This window comes from Sebastes fasciatus, chromosome 1 (genome assembly GCF_043250625.1).
Source record: "Sebastes fasciatus isolate fSebFas1 chromosome 1, fSebFas1.pri, whole genome shotgun sequence".
NCBI lineage: Eukaryota > Metazoa > Chordata > Actinopteri > Perciformes > Sebastidae > Sebastes > Sebastes fasciatus.
In genome coordinates this window covers 20,700,686-20,722,769 of record NC_133795.1, presented here as the reverse complement: position 1 = coordinate 20,722,769, position 22,084 = coordinate 20,700,686, and the positions used below count along the sequence as shown (strand labels likewise).

Below are 22,084 nucleotides of genomic sequence, written 5' to 3'. Positions count from 1 at the left end.
GGCAGAAATTTTGTCACACTCTCTTAATGCTCAAAGCTTGAGTTAAAAAACTAGAACAATTATTTCCCACACCATCTGAGCCTAGACATTTTGTGTCATTTGGTGTCTATGGTTGCATAGTGCTACTGGATATAACTTTCCAAAAACCAGCCAATCTGAGGACATGGTGATGATACAGCACATTAGATAACTAGAGTCAGGGTTAGGTCAATTAAATCAATAACTAAAAGACATCTTTAAATTTCAAATATTGAAACGTACCATGTAAAGGCTCTTTTCCACTGGACAAAAACCCATTAACACCCACTAATGGAAAGGTTACAATCGGCATTCATTCCCGGGACAAATGACTCTGCAGTAGTCACGGGTATTTATCGGCTCAGGCTCCGATCGGCAGTGATGGAAACATGACGCCCGGGTGGACACGCTAATTTCCACCCCTTTTGCGGTGCGTTGAAGTGAATTTATATAATAAATAAAATCAACAGGTATTTGGACGATTATCATAATGTATTAACGTACAAAACATCAAATTAATATGCTCTCCTCAAAGCCACCAGACTCCAGTCAGACAACAGTAATTTTACTTAACTGATCATCGAAACACACTTCATTCAAACTCGACATAACATAAAACATTAAAACCGTCTTTGTTAGTCTTTCCACTGTCCCAACAATCACCAACTCTGGTTTGATCGAAATACACCATTAACTCACCGAGTTAGACTAACTGGGAAAAGAAACAGCTGTTATATGATCTCCTCAAAGCCACCAGACTCCATTGACAGAAACAGTAATTTTACCACACTGGTCACTGTAAAACACAATTCATTCAAACTCGACAGAAACAAAACTCAACAAAACCGTTTTTGTCTTTCCACTGTTCCAACAATCACCAACTCTGGTTTGCATGTCTGTGATGTCAAATGTGACACACCAGAAAAAAAAACAGAAAGGCATACTTGTCTACTGGCAATGAGAAAGAAGTCCATCACCCATATTTGGCGGGTTTTCTCGTATTTTTTCTCTAATTTTGGTGGAAAAGGGTATAAGAGTACTGGCATTGGATGATGTCAAACCCAAAAGAGGGAGGATTATTCCTGTTGCTGGGTGGCATAATGAGTCACCATAAGAATGCACCTGAGTTCAACCACACGTCACACTAGTCAGCAAGCATTCCCCCAGCTGAGCTCCCTGTGGACACCTTTTGAGCACATTTTTCCAGAGTTGATTATTTCAGCGTGGATTATTTAAAGTTGACAGGTGTTGATTAGACTGTTGTTTGTTCACTCACAGGATTGATATGGCTCCAGGCCAGTACCACAACTAAAAGTATTAAATTAACTCTGAAGGGTGCAAACTTGTATAGACTTTGATGCACCACAAAATGTTCACACTGTGACTTAAATGAACCATGATTGTGTAAAAGACCAGTCTAAATCCTATAAACATGATTTTGTGCAAACCTAACTTGTCACCTGCACATCAGGACTGTAATGGAAATACACCTCCGTTACCTCTGATTGCTAACTTTAACTTAAAATGATGTTGATTCTACAGCTGTTTAGTCCTCCGTGGTGAGACTAGCTCCCAACAGGTGAGTGAAAACAGCAGCTGGAGACTTGTCGGTAGAGTGGGGGGGAAAACAACATCAGCTCTGACAGACTGACAATGAACACTGTAACCCAGAGGAAATGTATAATAAGGAATTACAGCTCAAGGCAAGAGCGGTTGTAGATCGTGTTGTATCGAAGTGGTGTAAAGAGAAGTAAGAGTCACTCTCGCCGGACTGCTTTTCCTCTCCGTCCACGCACGTTACAGAGACACACAGTAAAATAACACTTTCACACATGCTCTTTGGTGGGTTATGTGTTTGCCGAATTACAGGAGATGCTTGGTCAGATTCAGAAAAGATGCTGAATCTAATGTTATCGGTACATTTGATTGGTAATTACAGCTGTGCTGTTATTTCCTTGTTTTTTGGAGGGAGTTCTGCTGATAGAGACACACGCTCAGAGCGGGACTGTACAGCCGGCGAGAGATTCATAACCTGCTTTAATCTTCTTTCCAACTTCACTTGTCGCACATTGACGCAACTCACAGCTCGTATTAAAACACCGTCATTATTAAACTAATAAAACGGGGTATCATACAGTTTTTAACTGCAGGGCATTGCGATACCTTTGTAGTATTGGTATACCGTGCAACACTACACCTTTAGGGGCCTCTATTTTAAACCATGTTGAAACCATGACAACAGAGAAGAGACCAACTTCAGCTCTCTGTCCCAATTTCCACTCACAGACCCTCTGAATCTACCAACCGACGTCATCAACCAAAGCCCAGTCTTTTTTCCTTCTGTTGTTATCTCAGACTAAGAATAGCGGCAGCAATAGCCCACACCTTTTTAGAGCCTGTGAGGCTCTTTAAAACACAGTGCGACTGGTTTATTTTCGAGTTCTGACAAAAGTGCAGTATGTGCGTCGACAAGTGGTGTTTCAGTCATGGCAAGAGCATGACTCACAGCGACAGAATTGTAGCCAACTGTAGGCAGAGAAACGCTGGAGATGCCTCATCCCCTATTTTAGCCCACAAGGGCCGAGGGAGGAGGAAGAGAGAGACATGGAGAGAAAGTGCCTAAAGCATCTAAATCTCATCTCCCAATGTGATAAAGCAGGCTTACTCCACAACATGCACATTTTTTACCTTCCTTCCAAAGCTTTCAAAATAGGAAAAAAAAATCCATCCTGATCTCTAAGCCGAAAGAAGAATCCTTCTCTCCACTTGTACCGAAAGTTTGAAAAGCAGGGAGCCGAAGATTAGACTTATCATGAGGAGGATACACAAGGCGTTTCATATCAGAGGAACTCAATCCTCTTTTGGATGATATTGATTTCTGAAATAGGGAGTAGCTCAGACGTAGACAGAAGAAACACCCTCAGAGAGGTGGAGGGGGGGTGGGAGTGTGTCTGGGGAATGTGTTTGACTCCAATCTGCCTTTTGACAAAAATCTTGTTTACCGAGATGGAAATGGGATAAAAACCAAAGCCGTTGTCGGATTAAAAAACAGCAACAAAGAAACGTGTAAGAAGTGAACAGCCTTGTTAGCACTGTGATTGGTGGGGGGTTGGAAAAAATCCACTTTGATTTTTTAATGGATTGCTGAATGGATTCTGAGAGTTTTAAACATTGTTATTCTGAATATTTTTTATTTATTTGTGCACCATGTGCACTTCCTGGAGCTGGTGTTTAAGCCCCTGAGACCCACACCGACTTAACTATCTTTCAGAGGCTTTAGCAGGTTCAGTATTAGAGCTAGAAGCTACAGATATTATATGAAACTATAAAAACCTAATGAATCCAGTGGTAGCAGACATGTCATGCTAGCATGTTGGGAAAGAGGTTAAATAACACTCCAAAGCTAGGTTACATTTTGGTGAGGCAGAACTGGCATGGCCATATTCAAAACGGTCCCTTGACACTTTGACCTCAAGATATGTAAATTAAAATGGGTTCTATTGGTGCCCACAAGTCTTCCCTATACAGACATGCCCACTCTATGATAATCACATAAAGTTTTGGGCAAAAACCATGCAGTTTGTTTGAATGTAGTATAAATGTGTTATTTTCGCCTATACTAAAATGGTGTATGTGAATATTTCTGCATACTTGGGCCTCTAAACAGTCCTGGAATTAGATAAATTGGGTATCGCTGTAAAGCTGAGACTCTTATGGATCCATTGAGCCCAACTGTAATCATGTGATGATGTTAGTCCCTATAGTAGCCATTTTTTGTAGTGAGACCATTTTTGAAACTTGACCTCACTGTATAAAATGACCTGTGGTGACCTTTAGGATAATCACAGCCTCATGGAACTTTACAACCACAAACTAGAGACCTAGAGCATTCAGAGGATGGATGGCTTTCCTAGGTAGACTGACATTAAGATGGTTTCTGAGTCCTGTCCAGAACAGAAGTGCTCACCAAATTGCCAAAAAATAAAATTCCTGCAGAAATCTCCAAATGTCAAAGGTTTTTGTTACCAAATCACAGCATGGCTTTTTCTATGGTGTTCCTCAAGGTCTTGGTGTCTTAATGTGGTATTTTGGAGGGATTATTGATCATTTTTATCAATTCTCGAGTGGTAAAAATGGTTAAATTTAGCACCAAATCTGTGTAATAAATGCTATCAACACAAAAATTGCAGAAACAACTTATGAGACATTAAAGAGCATGGGGATGGTCATCACATACTTCTATCATAATGTTAAAAACCCGTATACACTTTTACAATTCATTTCAATTAATTAATTACTTAATTAATGCATGTTTATTTCTGATTTATGACTAGAACAAATTGACACACAGTGCTGAGTATCTAAAATTAATATTCAGGTTCCCAGCTTTCAGATGATGTACACCACTTCTAGGTGACATCTACTGTTGACCTGCTATCTCCCCCTAAAGACCCTCTGTACCCGCCTTAAACAAGACAACAACGGGTCCATTGTGGGTCTCAGAGGGTTAAGTAACAAGAATCAGTCTTTACTGTCGCCAGAAACGACATACAGTTCTGCAACAAGTCTGCACTGGGCTTCTCTGGGTCATTTCAGGTCAGAAGTTGCTCAGCACATTAAAGATTATAAGCTTCAAGTTCCAGGGTTTCCTTGCAAAACCACAAAAACAGACCCATAGACTTTTCTCCTCCAAAACACAGCAGGCCAAACATAACGCGTGTGCTACAGCTCATGATCATCACCTTGAAAAGATGGTTGCAACGAAGGCGCTGATGCCTCCTAGAGGTAATCTAAACCTCTTTAAGCCTAGGACAACACCTTTTTACTGGAGACTGAGGCGCCTTTCAGAGGCGAGCTCTGCTGGTGTTGACCCTTTGATACATTAACACATGCACACACTGGCGCAGGATCCACACGGGCAAAGCATGCACACTCGCAAATCTGTTTACTTAACCCTTAAAGGCTGGCACAGAGATCTCTTCTCTATAAAAATGATGGAAAACACTACACGCTGAAAATACAGAACAACTGGACCTCTTTTCACTGCAAAAGGAGAGAGCACGACACACAGCACCGAGCATTTCTCACCTCTGTGTGTTATTACAGCTCTCCTACTACAGTGCAGGGTGATGAGGTGCTACACAAATAAATCCAGTCAAATACACAAACGGACGATTCCAATGTTGTGTGTGTACGTCAGGCTGTGTCCTCTGCTCCTCATCAAAAAAAAAAACACAAGATGAGGTTATTTACTGCAACTGCCTGCGACACTAATCTGCTTCTTAATCCTTTTTTTTTTTGCATCGGGGGAAAGACGATGGAACATGTTTGCCCTTTTCCAGCGAGACCCAGCTTCATATTCACACACTGCTACATTTGAGTGCTGCAGGGTGGTAGTGGGGGGGTGGGGGGGGTGCAACACTGACGGTCTGTGATCAGCCAAACTCAAGCCATGACAGAGCCACCAGCCCAGTTGCACATCAGTTCGTGAAAAAGTCACGAATTTGAATGTATCGATTCGTGTACATGGACACAAATCGATGGCCAGAACAAAATCAATTTGTCTGTAATCCACGTAATTGTGAAGCAGGAAGTATAAAGAGCAGCAAACACAGTGTAAGGGGGAAGTTGTGGTGGATGGGTCGGTCAAAAAACTTTTTCCTAAACCTAACTAAGTAGTTTTTGTCACATACAGTAACTTCCGTACTTAAGGTACACCACTTCCGGTGTTATTTTAACCCAAAATGCAATATTTTCCTAAACCTAACTAAGTAATTGTGTTGCCTAAAACTAACCAAGTCGATATATTCCTAAACCTAACTAAGAAGTTTTATTTTGAAAAGACTGGGGCAGAAATTGACATGTGCGTCACATGTTGCTGGACATTCGTAGGAAAACGCACAAAAAATACGTCGTTGGAAGTCGTGCTGAGCGTCACAAAATTAAAAAAGGGAAATTCATGTCTATCTTCATGAATATAATAGATTAAATTACGTGACTATTTCACAAACTGCCGTGAGACTGTGTTGGAGCCACACCAACACTAGAACTAATACATATGCACACACACACATGTCCAAACTCATCCTGACTCAAAAAAACAACACACACCATGTGGTGCACACCCACACAAGACACACACCTAAGTGAACAAATTAACAGCACGGCGCAGAAACAAACACACATATCATCCTCATCGTCAGTGGAGGCGGGAAACAAACAGCGTTCTCTGTGTAGAGGATTAAAGACAGCTTGTCTACAAAACACACCAGTCCTATCAACATGACGCCTGTGTACACACACATGCAGGCAAGTGTGTTCAGCTGGCTCATTTGCGTCACCAAGGACTGAAAAGAATAGAATTTAATGCATGGCGGTGAGCTGAGAAGGTATTGATTTAAGTCCATTGGGGGTAGTAGGGAAATAGGTGGACCTCAAGGCCTGCTCTGTAGGCTTTAGGCAGAGAATAACGACACCCATGGGACCACTCAAAACCCTCCAAATTGCCCATTACTGAACAGTTGAGTCATTTAATGTATTAAGGGCCTGTGGGAATCGAGCAGCCAAGTATTGCTGGACAATCAAATGACATTAAAACAGAAATAGACGGAACATGAGGTGTTTAAAACGTGGGGGTTTTCACTTGTAAGCCTGCCGCTCCACACGCTCTGCAAACCATACTCAGGATAGCAGCCAGACATGAACTGAATCGCTACCAGGAGGACCTCAAAAGGTCAGGCTGCAACAGCCAACTGTCTAAAAAAAACACCTTTGTAGTCGGGTCAGACCTTAAGCCTCTGGCCCTCTGCCTCCCTGATGGAAAAACAAAATGTACACACAAGAAATAGGCTACTGGTTCCAGTAAAACCATTATGGGGATGCTATAGAGAAGGTTTTCCCATACGGTGATTAAAAGTCCCATGTAGCACCTTGAGGTTAGCCTATAAGCTCAAACCGACACACTGACATTCGGGCTGGGCAATATGTAGAAAATCAAATATCGCAATATCTTTTACCAAATATCTTGATGTCGATATTGCGACGATTTTGTAGGGTTAACTATTGGTGCTTTTACAAAATATATACCCAATGAGATTATTTTTTATAAATAATCATCATAATGTGGATATAATACAAATAATAGAACAGCTAGAACAGTCTGGAAAGTTCAGAAGATTACTAAGGCTGTCAAAGCTCCTCTGCAGTATCTGTAGTATCCAAAGTATTATATGAAACTAGAAAACCTAAGAAATCAATTGGTACCAACCATGTCATACTAGCTTGTCGTGAAGGAGGTTAAATAATGCTCCAAACTAAATTTTGGCATGGCAACTGGCAAAGTTTGCCATGTTATGATTTGAGCATATTTCTTATGCTAAATGCAGTACCTGTGACGGGTTTCTGGACAATATGTATCATTGTTTTGTGTAGTTAATTGATTTCCAATAAGAAATATATACATACATTAGCCATGTTAATTCCCATGTTAATAAATTTGATAAAGTAAATACTTGAGAAATCTCCCTTTAAGGTATATTTTGAACAGATAAAAAAAATTTGATTAATTTGTGATTAATCGCTTTTAACTATTTTAACAGCCCTAATGTACACAATTACATTTTTGACGAATAATCATCAGTTATGTGGATATAATGACTAAGTGGGTAAAAACAAACATTACAACCGCTAGAACAGTTACTTTAATGTAATGCAGCCTTTAAAAAACAGGAAAACACTTATGGCATATTACGATATCCAAAATCTAAGACGATATCTCGTTTCGTATCACAATCTATCAATATTGTATGATATATTGCCCTGATTCACACGTCATAAAATCCAATTACATGTAATTCATATCACTGTAGACAGTATTGAGGACCATAAACACTATACAGTGCCTCCAGTCACTGCTATCCAGGCCAACAGTGTTCTTATTATTTATGTGTCCCTCCACACACTCTCCAACTCAATAAACAGCCCGACTCAGCTGCTTTTCTCTACCTAGTTTTCTCTCTCAGAGACTTCATCCTCTCCTTTTCACACAAACAGCCTATCTCTCCCTCTCCCTCTCTCTTTCTTTCTTGTCTTGTCCCCTCGGTCAAAGGAGACATCCCCAGACCGCGGCAGGCTGTCAAACGTCTCCATGGCAAAGCCTACGTGAGAGGAATCACGACGAGGTGGGCGCAAAACATTCCCTGGTATATACGCGCCTACTTTCACCTCTAAAAGGAAGAGGTTAGCCAAGCTAGTGTTGAAAGCGTGTTTCTGTTTACGGAACCGTTTATCCTCCAACATAGCAGGGGAGTTCTGCACTCATCATTACCAGGGGGGTGCAAGCAATGCTCATAATGAGGTCTGTGTGTTGCGATCCGACACGTTTTTACCCTGATACACTGTAACCAACTTCGAAGTTCGAACCCCTGCATGCAACAGTGGAGGAGATAGTATCAAGAACAAAACGAGGTCACTAACTCGCAGTCTAGAGCACATTACAGGGACTTCAAGTCTTTAGGGGGACACTGTCCCTTCACAGGGGGGAGCCAAAAATAAACCCAGAGATGGGAGTAGTGTAATGTGAAATACAGTCAGTCCAAATTATAAAAGAGGCCCTTCTCTCTCTCTCTCTTGGACTACAGCCTTGTCCTGGCCTGGCTTTAAAAATGCACCTGTTCGGTTTTGAAGCCAGAGGAATGAGAGCCTGGTCTGGTGGGGCTTGAGGCTGCTTCAGCTGTCCAAACGCCGGGTACTAGGGAACAACGGGAAGGGAGGGAGGGAGGAAGGAAGGAGGCGAGGAGAGAGGGAGGGAGGGAGGGAGCAGGGCGGAGAGCGCTTGGTGAAAGCGGTAGCAGGGGATAAGTAGCCCCAGCAAGCCAGCTAATAACACAGCGATAGCCTAAAAATATCCTCCACCACAGACAGAGCTGTGCCGCTGCAAACCGCGGCGGTGTATCTCTACAAACCCCGCGGAGCAAACCCGGATGTCATATCAAACGCACCTCATTGAACGCTACATTCATTATTGCAACAATTGTAGCCAACATAGAACATAGTTCAGTGCTACGTTCTGGATTCTTTCTCTGCCGGTGTCTTCTAGAATGTCCGACAAGCACTTTCTCTTTCCAGCTTCAGGGCTTAAACATGCCACATATTCAGACACAAAAAGAGAGGTATGATTAAAAAGAAAAGGAAACTGACCGTCAAATCTCCTCCAGGTTTTATATCCCCGTGGCGTAATTCAGGCTAAATCCTCCTTCTACCCTTTCCCTTTCTCCTTCTCCTTCTGCTGCTGCTGCTTCCTCCGTACGGTGGGAAGAAAAGGAGGCTGGTGGTGTTGGAGGAGGTGGCGACAGTTGAGCTCCGTTTTCCTCCTTTTCACACACAGTCAAGCGGACAAATATAGGCTCGCCGCCTCTCGGTGTCAAATCTCTTCCTTCCTCCCGCTCCTCTCGACTGGCTGTCTCTCCGGTGCTCCAAAGTTAGCCTCTAGTAGTCGCAGCGGAAGGTGGGAATAAAGCCTTATTCAAAAATACAAAAAAAATATTGCCTACAAAATACAGAATAGTGTCCGGATATGAATTACAAAATCCTGTAAAAAAAAGAAAAAGAAAAAAAAAGAAAGAAATTAGTTGAGTGGTAAGAATAAAAAAAAAGAAAGAAGAAAATCACATCATTTTTGTAAGCGGTAAATAAAATCACTACTTGAATGGCTACAGCAGTGTGTGTGTCCGCTGCTACACCCAGTTAACACGGCTGGAGAGGCTGCTCCTGCTGCTGCTGCTGCTGTTTGGACCTCAAGACTGAACACGTCCTGCACTCCCGAGGTCCTCAACACAAATGTCCGCTACTGAGCCTGAAGGATGAATTTCCACCCGGAGGAGCAGTGGAGAGAGAGAGAGAGAGAGAGAGGTGGGCAGCGGCTTGCATTCTCTGAATTACTCCACCCCCAAATCTGCCTTCCCCCTCTCCCTTTTTCTTTTTTTTCAATCCCTTCCACCTCTCTACCTCTCTTTCATTCACTATTTGCTCTCTTCTTTTCCTCTTTGTCTTTTTCCTTCTTTAATTCACCCTGTCTCTTTCCATCACGCCCCTCTCCTCTTGCAGCCCAGCCTCTTCAGTTCCACACTGTGCAGGGGCCACAGTGTCTCTAAAGGCATGCAGCCCTAATCATGAGCAAATAAATCAATATGTTTACTCAATACCTCCACCGATGGAATTATGATGGTGACATTGATCCAGGGTGTGAATGATCATCATGCAGGTTTTTTTTTTATCAATATCTGTGCATTGCAGTGTAGTGGAGAGCATTGGCTCTCTTATTCAAAGCGATAGTGAAATTCACTAAATCAATATTGTCATTGGTGCAACAACTAAACAGGATCAGGTTCAGCCAATTAGACTGTTGTCAGGCGATTAAATAGGCGTTACCGGTTGCTATAAGCACCATAGATGTTGGGTCAATAGGGGCCTACTACACCCACTAGTAGGCTTTATCATCTATTCACATGGTAGATCACCGAAAGAAGGTATAAAAGAAACACGACAGGGACCTCTAGCGACCGTAGTATTTATGACAGGGGCAGAAGTGGAAGTCAGGTGCTGTAGTACAGACTTTTTGAAACTCCATAAATGGTTGAGGTTGGGGATGATGGATGGTACACAAAACACAGGGTTTTCACCCAGGAGACCGGATCCCATGTGAAACCAACAGTATGTAGTTGTCTTTGTGTTCGTAGTTATTTTAACCCCAAACGCAATGTTTTTCCCTAAACTTAAACTTAAGTGTTTTTTTTTGCCTAAACCTAAAGAAGTTGTAGTTTTATTGCCTAAACTTAACTGTTTTTTTTGCCTAAACCTTAATAAGTTGTAGTTTTATTGCTTAAACCTAAATAATTTGTAGTTTTGTTGCCTAAACCTAAAGAAGCCTTTTTGTTTTGTCGTTTGTGATCAAAATGTGATGTTTCATTCAGTTTTACAACATGTTAGAATGTGTTGCTTTTAAGTTTAATTTTCACTTTTCCAATGTAGTAGGCGTAGTAGGCACCTATTGACCCAAATTGATGGAACTTATAGTGACTGAAAACACTTATTTAATGGCCTGATAACAATCAAATCGGTTGCCAAGTTCGATTATTTCGACTGATACGGCTCTGAAGGAATGCTGCATTCATTATGAAAACCATCATATTTGGCATTTAACTAACAACAATAAAAGTGATTCAACTAATATTTTTTGCAAACTTTTTCATATGAATGCTTCTCCAAATATTGACAAATGAAAAGAGTTGCTTTTTCCCATTTCGTGTCACCAAAACAATCAAATGTGTATCTCTGTAAGGTAAAAGCCTTATTTATTTGCCTCACTGAGCGTATCTTTGCTCATATTGACTTTATGGACACAGTGACAGCACCTGGAGTGGTTTTATATGTGCTCATGCATTTTAGCACTGTGTGAAATAAGGCTTGAGTGGATATAAAAGCTCAACTAAGTGTTCTATGGATTCATAAAATCATTCTTTGTCCGTGGTAAAAGCTTCATGTTTTTTTTTTGTCTTGTAATGGCTTTCTGGTCTTTCTGTCCGAGAGGGATTCATGTTCACCTCTACAGACTGAAGTGCAACCTCATGTTGGTGGCCATAAGCTCTTTAACACACTGAATTTTGCAACCCAGTCGCCTTGAATGTTGACGTTTCTGAACCAAAATATATATTTCATAAATACGTTTCATATCAGCCTTGTATTTGCAGAAGTGCACAATGCCACATGGTAACCTTAACCAAGTACTTTTTTTGCCTCAACTCAACCAATTGTTTCACATGGTTAAAGCTACATACGATAACTTTGAGCAAATATGATAAAAGTTATTTTTATAAAATGGTCACTATATCCTCACAGTAGTGCATGAGACAGATAATCTGTGGGAAAAAAAGTTCAAAATAAAAACTTTTTTTCATATTTTCTGCAGCGTTAATGTGTGAAACAATTGGTTGGGTTTAGGCAACAAAACTACCCTTTAGTGGACTTTATCAGTTGTATACTTGTTATTACACCACGTAACTTTGTTTCATTGTACTACATCATTTTCTCTGACCAACTGTAAAAGCGTCCACCTTCAGCGTGTTTGTGGTTTGCAAAAACGTGCAATGCCAAAAAAATTTCTTGCCGACTATTCTTTAACAAGTTGTTGGTCCTCATATATAGCTCATGATGCTATCCACATTGATTTCCCTCCATGGGCCAAGCCTCAGACCTGCTTTGACTTGAAGGTCACTGGCCCAGGTCTCAGACGTGGTCATGAACAGTGAATGGAAAACACTCATCCCTCCACCAACAGTTACCGTGAATGTGCCGACAAGCAAGGTACTTAACATGCAATTGTTCTGGTGAAGGTGGAGATGTGTGAATATGCAATATGTAATAGTGTGAGTGTGAAGTAGGGTGATGGTAAATGGTTAATGGACTGCATTTATATAGCGCCTTTATCCCAAGAGCCCTGCAAAGCACTTCACACTGCAGCACATTGACCCACGCACACAAACACAGATTCATACACCATGGAAGCAGAGGTGCTCATCAGGAGCAATTTGGGGCTCTGTGTCTGGCTCAAGGACACTTCAACATGCTGTTAAGAGAAGCTGGGAATTGAACCAAAAGCACTGCATTATTGAATAGAAAACATTTCCCTTTGTCTGTCTGAGCCATTAAAACAGCTTGACTGTTTTAAGGGTATTCTACTTCTTCTATTTTTTTCTTCTGCACAGATGCTATTCTTGTGTATCCTTGCTACAGACTTAAAGGGATAGTTCAGTGTTTTGAAGTGGGGTTTTACGAGGTACTTATCCATAGTAGATGTATTATTTACAGTAGATAGCGGTTGGCGTGCCCGAAGCTCGGAGAAACAGACAGGAGCACCGACACTGCAGCAAAGCAATACAGTGCTGTGGACGGGGATTGCAGAAAAACTTATTTTAGCCACCTAAAAGAAAGGCTCACCTAAAAAAATGTATGTCCGTTTAAGTGTACGCTATATTTCGAATATTTTTCTATGGTAAACTGAACTGAAAGTGAAACGTATCTCCAACCCTCCAGATTTTCCTGGGAGACTCCCGTTTTGCCCTCTCCTAGTTTCCCCCCGGGGTCACCATTCTCCCGTATTTCTGCCAATTTATGATAAATGTTCACACCTTTTTTTCCTTTTCCTTATCTCAACCTGTTTCTGGCACTGTGCAGCGTGTAAAAGCCCCACTGTTTACTCCCAGACAACAATACAGCTTCACCAAATGTTTGTTTCCTGGGGGAAGAGAGCTGCTCGCGGTTTGAGTTCTGAACTTTCAGTTCCCTGTCGGATAGGAGGAGGAAAGGGCTGTCTTATGGCAAGATAAACTGGTGCAAATATTCAAAATATAGCGTACACGTAAACGGATATCACATTTTTTTTTTTAGGTGAGCCTTTCTTTTAGGTGGCTAAAATAAGTTTTTTTGCCAGCGCCGTTCCACAGCACTGTATTGCTTTGCTCCGGTGTCGGTACTCCTGTCTGTTTCTCCACGCTGGGAGCACACCGACTGTCATCTACTGTAAGTAATACACCTATTATGGATAAGTACCTCATACAACCCCACTTCAAAACACCCAAACTATCCCTTTAAGTGGCTGACTGTCCATATGAAAACTGCTTTAATTTGATTCAGCTTTATTCTGTTATCACATCGTTTGTACTAGACGAGCGTAGGTGTCACTTCTAAGTAATGCATGTCTCATTTCGGAATGAGTGAAATGTGAAACTCATTAAAGTTGTTTCATTTAATTTACGTTTATTTAATTCCTCTTAGATCAAACACATAGGAGTATAAGAACCACAGTGAACTGACTCTGTTACTACTCAATGATCCTATATGAAAGAGAAAAAGGTAAAAGGAAAGCAGAGCCAAGTGGAGAGGTACACGTAGAGCGGATATTTTTTGAAGCAAGTAGGGATGGAAGATATGTAGTTAGCTTTGACAATGTACAGAATAAAGCACCCATTGAACCGTCGTGGAGTGATAGGGGAGAGAGGGATATGATTGAGGGGGAAGAGAGGTGAAACATATCCTGAAAATTGTTGGTATTTTGTGACATCTTTGAGAGTGTTATTATAACTGACAGCAGACATTGGCCCTATTGTGTAGGAAAAAAATGTTCCATGACTCTGTGGCTGAGTCACATAATTGAAAATGTCAAAAACGAAAAAGCCAAAATTGGACAATTGGCCACTTTATCTTCAATTTAAAAAAAAAAAAAGGATTTTTATGACAACAGAAGATTTCTGTAGGACACTGGGGTTGTGTGACAGATAAGTTAAAGGATTGGTTGTATAAACTGAGTAGACCACATTGAAGCTCCTGCCTTCAAAATGTTGATGCCATATGCAAAAAAAGCATTTTAAAACAGTGGGATGAGGGAAAAATGAGCACTGTGAATAAACTTTTGCATCTGTAAGAATTCTATAATAGCCCGCTGCATCATGGTCTGTTGAATATATTATTCACCTTAAAAATATTTTTTTGTAGTTCAAGAAGAAGACAGTTCACCACTCATGAATAAGATGAAGAAGTAAAACTGTTATATTGAGCGTTTTGGCATAGAGCCGGTCTCAGGTTATGTGGTCCAAGGCTGGAGCAACATCCTGGTAGAGCGCTTTGCAGGAGGGCGTCGGAGCCGGCCGCCGCGGGGGGTCATCTGATGGAAGGTGGAGCTGAGGTTATGGTGGGTGCATGTTAGATGAGCAACACAGAGAAACGGGGAAGAAGGCTTGTCTATACCGGTAACCCGGGCAGTGTTTGGTTGGCTGAGACAAAGTGGGAGGTAGGGGTAGAGGGAATAATGCCGGTATAGCCTTCAAAAATGAATGTTAAGTTTGCTGCTCTCTATTGATTACACAATAGTTATCAGTAAAGCTGTATAAACTACAGCGTGTCCAAATAATAAAACATTAACTTTTCTAAAAAAAAAAAAAATGGTATCTGATGAGTCTCTCTTTAAAATAATCAGGGGGAAATGTAAGAGTTTAATGATCATTGTCGTAACACAGCGGATTGTCTTTAAGTATGAAGAGTCGACAGCCGTGGTAGCAACTCTGTGAGGCTGCACTTAGCAGAGGTGGGACTAAGTCATTGTTTTGCAAGTCAAAAGTAAGTCCCAAGTCAAGACTGACAAGTTCCAAGTCAAGACAGGCAAGTCCTGAGTCAAGTCCCACGTAAAGACAGTCACTACTTCATGTAATAAATATACAAATGTCAATTAGATGATAATCTGCATGAGAAATGAAGACAAATTTGAAAAATGGTTATAATAATCATGTGCTTCTGAACACTCAACTCCAGCTTGACAGAAGTTAAAATTAAACAGAAAAACAAATGAAATTTAATCAAAATTCTGTTTCGGTTTACCTGTGATAAGTTGGCAAACAAAAAACACGTGACTAACGTCACTAACGTATCTTACAAAACAAAATACCAGTCAACGGTCTCGAACACTGAGCTCCTGGTTAAAAGTCCTGTGTTTGTTGGACCCATCCACCATAAGTGCTCTTTCTCACTTTTTATAATACTTCGCTAACTCTTGCCGTAGCATTTATACGCAGATACGTTTACATTACAGTCAGTAACATGGCGTAAAAAGACACGCGTAAATCAAGAAAGGCACACTTATTGCACGCTAAACGCCGTGTGCATTATCGTGGCATTTATACGCCTTTTTGTGCGAACAGGTTATACTTTTCTACTGCTCATTGCATAATTACACAGGTTCTCAACCATCTTATTTATTACATTTATTTATTGTATTTATTATGTCACCTGTCTCGACTTGTTTTAATGATGTGTCTTGTCCATTGTAGCCATTACATTGTTGGGGAGAACGACATCTTGCTTCCATATGTGCCGAGTGTGTACTCTGGTCGTGATAATAAAGTATTTTGAATCTAATATACTCTGACTGGTTACATCAGCATTAAGTACCAACAACTGTCAATAAGATAAACCATATCTGCTAACTCCTCACTGATGCTCACAGACATCATAGCATGCGACGCAGAGGTCAGCCATCTACCTGTGAAGTCCAACTGTACCTAACATGATGGACTAGCAGGCTGTACCTGCTCACTGCAGCATCCAGGCACCACTCAAACATGTTAGCGCAGAGCAAAGACTAGCTGCTGGAGGAGGTATTCATTGCTCCTAACATCTTCAGACAGGCCAGGCTTTACTGGGGGGGGAGGGTGGCGTTTCAATATTCATGACGGTACATGACAGCAGCGTCGATGAGAGGTGAAGTAGGAGTAAACCAACTCCACGGAGGGAGACAGGAGAGAGGGAGAGAAGAAAGTCAGAGATGGAGAGAGGGAGGGCAGGAAGAGAAGAGGTAGAAGGGATATTGAGTCTGACAAAGAGCTGGAGAGGGAGAGTCTGAGGAAGAAAATATGATACTACTATAACCTGTCAAAAATATTCAGTATATAGAGATTCAAACAGCTGCTGGGTACAGACATTTTGTTTTAGTTAGGTTTAGTTTTAAAGTCCTCAACATAAAACAGGATATCATAGTGTATGTTTATGTTTTGGCCATTAGGTTAAATGCTTTCAACTACATTTCCTAGAAGTCATGTTTATTTCCATCTGTTTGGCATGGCCATTGGCTCTAAATACCACAATACCCATGAGTCTCAGTTGCCGTTACTATGGAGAAGGCGCAAATGTCAGAGGCACAACTGGGAGCTGTAGTAAATTGTTACAGAACACAGCGTTACAGTTGCCCAATTCATAAAAAATTGACCCAAATTGACCCCACCCTCTCGTGTCACTTCTGGTTGAAAAAAAAACAAGATTGCAACGACCAAAAACCAAGACAGCGTCAGACTAAATGTTGAACCTGCCACAAACTATTAAATACGAATCTTCTAAATTCTGCATCTCTTTATCTCTGTATAGTGCTTTGTGCTTGGAGTGAATCAGTTTATCATATGCCATTTTGGATGATGGCGTTTTCATGGACGGTGGACCTGATCGGTTGAACACCCTCCCTCTTTTGTCTTTTGACGGTTGCGAAAAAAACACAGAAAATCAAACCTGTTCCGAAAACTTCAATAATGGACGAAAGTTCTGGAGTCGGTGTGCAAACGTAATTGAAACAACATGACCCTCTCGTGTCACTTCTGGTTGCAAAAAAACAAGATGGCGACTGCCAAAATACCAAACTCGAGGCTTCAAAACGGCAGTTCACAAACCAATGGGTGACGTCCCGGTGACTACTTCCACTTCTTATGTACAGTACAGTCTCTGGTCTCATGCCCTTCAAGTGTTGGAAGTGCTCCAAATGTCAGTCACCTAACTTTGTGCATCAATAAATGAATGTGACGTGTACGCCTACACTAACTTCTGTCACTTTGCAACTGTGCAGAATGAAAGACAAAAAGCAGGTTGTTCAGTATAGTATGAAGAGAAGCTGGCAACATGAAGACATGCAAACACAGGAGACAGAGGTAGGACATATGACAAATGCATCCAAACACACAGATGCAATGCACACATTGAGGAGGGGAAAGAAAGTAAATCTCTCCAGCTGTACAGCTCTTCATCTGCTGGTATGAATGCAGGTAAGGCGTCAGGCGAGCCGGGGCCCATCCGCGTGACTGTATCTAATGAAAAGTGACAACTCCCTTCTCCCGGAGAGCCTTCCTGTTTTGCTAGGCTTCAAATCCTATTTGCTTGCCCCCCACCCCCACCCCCCTGTCTCCACCACCTCCCACACCATCACCACCACTCTCCCGTCTCTCTCCTCTCAACTCCCTCTCAGTTTTCTAACGAGTGTTCCCCACTTTCTGGAAAATGTGATGCCAATATAGTGTTATTATATTTTAAAGATTGTAATTGTCCCTCAGGGGAAGGAAAAAGACAGGGAGGGAAGATGGGTTTTAAATGTGTAACAATCTGAGAAATTGTAGGCAGTCACTAGTAACGGAACGGCAGATGTTTCGGGAGAGAAAGAAGGAGAAGCAGCGAGACGGTTTGACGGCGTAATTTGAAAGATAGCAAGTAAATTGATTATTGAATGGCAGGTATTCAGAGCGTGTCAGATAATCTGATGAGCGTGTGATAGGAAAACTTCGTACTGTACTCGATCAATCTACAAAAAAAGATAAACTGCGTCTCTGACGTGACAACTCTCCGTCTTCGGCGGGTGTTTATAAGTCGATGAAGCAAAATAGATTTCATTTGAGATGGGTCGGGGTGCCGTTGGTTTGTGTTTTCATTCATACTCATTGTGAAGTACCAGCATGTATATCTACATTTAAAGACACCATTATTTCTGCATGTGTGTGTGTGTAAGAGTGTGTTTGTGTGTGCTTTCTGCTCCTCTGCCTGTTAAATTGACGGTGCAGGATACAGTATGTGGGTTAGGGTGCCGTCCTCCTTGTTAATATTTCATCTCAGCGCTGGCAGAAAGAAATGGGGCAGAGAAACACAGAAGGCCTAATGCGACGTAAGATGGGGGGATGTGTGTTTATGTGTGTGCACACATCTTACATTTTTGTGGCTGTTTTGTATATTCTCTTTTGATTTCGGACTGTATTGTGCCTGTTTTTTTCTGTTGTTTTTGGACATATCTTTACACTATGGCTAATAATAATGATTGATTCTTATTGGTGGTCAGGTGTGGATTAACGAGCCAGTATAACAGGACACTTATTTTGCAGGTGTTTGTTTGTAGTTCTTAATTAATGTGTCAGTATTTAACTGCTGGCAAGGACATAAATGGTGCAGCGTAAATGTTTTGAGCCAGTATTATACAGTATGTACGGAAGCCGTAAGAGGCAAGTGAAAAATTCTGGTGATCGATTTTCTAAGTTTGATCTAAATTGTTTTCTCTCCTGTGATTATGACTTAAGAACATGTGAAAACAAGTTTTGCCAGGATAATCCTTTTAAGTTCCTTAATTTTCTTTTTTTTTTCACTTGTGAAACAGATTTTGCAGGTGAAAGTTACTTTTTTCCATCCGTGAAAACAGGTGAATAAAAAAGGTTTGGCAGAAAGAAATGGGGCAGAGAAACACACAAGGCCTAATGCGACGGAGACGCTCCGTAAGCAGGGGGATGTGTGTTTATGTGTGTGCACACATCTTCCGTTTTTTGTGGCTGTTTTGTTTATTCTCTATTGATTTCTGACTGTTTTGCGCCTGCTTTTTCTGTTGTTTATGGACATATCTTAGCATGTTTAAAAGAGGCCACTACTCTGCTTATGTGTGTGTTTTCAATACATCTGTGTCTATGCTTGCATGCATACAGTACAGACCGACACATACCCTATGCAGGCTCACTAATGTGTCCTGGCACACGTGTGCTTCGTGGTTCTTCGCGTGTCGTGCTCTTGTGCTACAGCCATGACGGTGTTTGTCATGTATGTGCAATTAAAGCTTTCTGTTCTGTGATCGGTATGAACGAAATTCAACACTTTTTCCTAGATGCTGTCATCGACATGTCAGCTGCACTCTACATGTGTAGTGGAATTCATGAGAAATGCATGATGTAATTTGCTATAGGGATGTCCTAATCCCACTGCATCAGCAGGGAGTTAAATAAACATGCCAGATGGAAGGAAAAGATATGTCTACTTTCAGCCTCGGGTTATATGACCCACCTACTGTATATTTTCATCGCAGGAATTTTTAAATATTCTATTCTAAAATAGGCTATTTTAAAATTATACTATAGCTGATGATAATTATTGATTCTGATTGGTGGTCAGGTGTGGATTAACCTGATTAACCAGTCAGTATAACTGGACGCCTATTTCGCAAGTGTTTGTTTTCAGTTCTTAATTAATGTGGACAGCAATGGTGCGGCTTTAAGGTTTTGAGCCAGTATTATTGTACGGAAGCCCTGAGAGGTAAGTGAAAAAAAAATTCAGTTTGATCGAAATTGTTTTTTCTCCTGTGTTTATGACTTAAGAACATGTGAAAAAAGGTTTTGCCAGGATAATCTTTCTTGATTTTTTTTTAACTGTGAAACAGGTGAAAAAAAAGTTTTGCAGGTGAAATAAAGTTTTGCCTGGGAAATTGTGTCAGGATTTTAAAACTCGTAGCTCAGCTTTGTGAAACATGCGCTCTCCAGGTCAGCTAGATGTTGCCTAGCAACTCAAGCAACAGGAATTCTGCGATAGTGGAACTATACCATGATATTTCAAATCTTGCAGCCTATAAGTAAGTACGACTGATATGTTAATTTGATAGTGGCATTTCGTTGGTTAGTGGCTATGGTACAGTATATACTGTAAATCCATAATAATCATAAAACATACATGATTTGGATAAATCTTATATTGCCTCAGCCAGTTCAACGTTTTGTGACATAAGTGTGTTCAAAATCCCCTTAAGAAATTACAGACAGGTGGAGATACTTATCAGATATAAATCTACAGAAAAAGAGAATTTTCTTTAACTGCTGAGAATGGCATTTAGGTTGCCAGCAACAGTTTCCATAGTGATGACACAAGCAACCGCTTGCTGCTTGGGAATGTCAACGGATATTGACCATTTACTCTGACATATTCACCTTAAGTGAATAATAAAGTAGAGATCTGAGCCATGAGTCATTCTTATTGCAGATACAGTAGCAACTGTACAGCTGCAGACACAGGGTGCCCTTATATGATGTTTACAGTATATGAATTATAAAGGTCTGTGGGTGGAAGCCTTTTGTTCTGCAATGATTGCTCCCACCTCATTTATTAATTAATTTTAGGGCTGTCAGAGTTAACACGATAATGACTCGTTAACGCAAATTTGTTTTAACGCCACTAATTTCTTTTTCTTTTTTTGCAACTTGCGTTTTTTATGTTGTAGAGGGCTCAGTTTTAAAGCTAGAGTGAAGATACTGGGATCATATGAAACTAGAAAACCATTTCCACTGGAGGAATCCATTGGTACCAACCATGTCGTATTAGCATGTCACAAAGGAGGCTAATTGCACCAAAGTTACACAAGTTACACACATTTTCAAAGGGGTCCCTTGACCTCTGACCTCAAGATATGTGAATGAAAATGGGTTCTCTGGGTACCCACGAGTCTCCCCTTTACAGACATGCCCACTTTATGATAATCACATGCAGTTTGGAGCAAGTCATAGTCAAGTCAGCACACTGACACACTGACAGCTGTTGTTGACTGTTGGCCTTGAGTTTGCCATGTGATGATTTGAGCATATTTGTTATGCTAAATGCAGTACATGTGAGGGTTTCTGGACAATATATGTCTAAAACGTTCTGCCTATTGAAGCTTTAAGGTATATTTTAATCAAAAAATGTGCAATTAATTTGCAATTACTCAGGATTAAATAGATTGACAGCCCTAATTGATTTGTTTTACTGGGTTCAGCGAAGTCATAATAGTACATGGACTTGCCTTAGGTTGTTGCATGTTGCTGAGCAAGAGCAACAAAAACAGATATTTAAAGACAGCAATTCTTCATTTCTGGGAAAATTGTGTTTTTATCCACTGTTGAGAGATGATAATTGCAGTAATCAGTGAGAGCAGTTAGCATTTCGTCAGTGTTGTGACTCATCGGATTAAAATTAGGGTCGACTCAAAACTGATCATGAAAAACAAAACTTGGCAATTTCCCACTTTTGCCTTCAATTAGGTTTCAGCCTATCACAACGGCCAGCGCCACAGTGTCCTGACGATATCACAGTGACCCGAGGATTATCATGTAAGAGAGGAGTACTTTAAAGTGAAATAAGAGAAATGAAAGCCAAGCGGGAGAGGTAGAAAGGATTTTGTTAAGTTCAAGATAAGAGCATATTATAGCCAGTAGAGGAGGAAGATACGGGAGAGGGGATATGATTCAGTGGGGACAAGGGGACGTGAGGCACTTCTCCAAGAGATGAGTTTTCAACCTGTGGTGGAAGATAACTCTGATGTTCTAACTGGAGGAGGCCTGGAGGTATCACACTGAGCCCTCTTGGCTTTTGCAGCCCTTTCAAAACTCTCTCATGCATCCTGATTTACTACTGTCAAAAAGTCTGGCTATTTTGC

At 41.0% G+C, this 22,084-nt stretch overlaps 1 protein-coding gene across 2 annotated transcripts in view; it reads right to left on the bottom strand.

Annotated features, from left to right (window-relative positions):
* Positions 1-10,089, bottom strand: part of dag1 (dystroglycan 1) — a 65,048-nt gene extending 54,959 nt beyond the window's left edge. The window contains exons 1-2 of one of the 2 annotated variants that reach the window (XM_074637024.1): positions 9,721-10,089; positions 9,217-9,607 (exon numbers count right to left, since the gene is read on the bottom strand). The gene's annotated coding sequence lies outside the window, so the exon portion shown is untranslated. Of the gene's footprint in view, positions 1-9,216 lie in introns of both variants that reach the window. The other variant, XM_074637023.1, reaches the window with a different exon arrangement.
* Between the last annotated feature and the right edge of the window lie 11,995 nt (positions 10,090-22,084).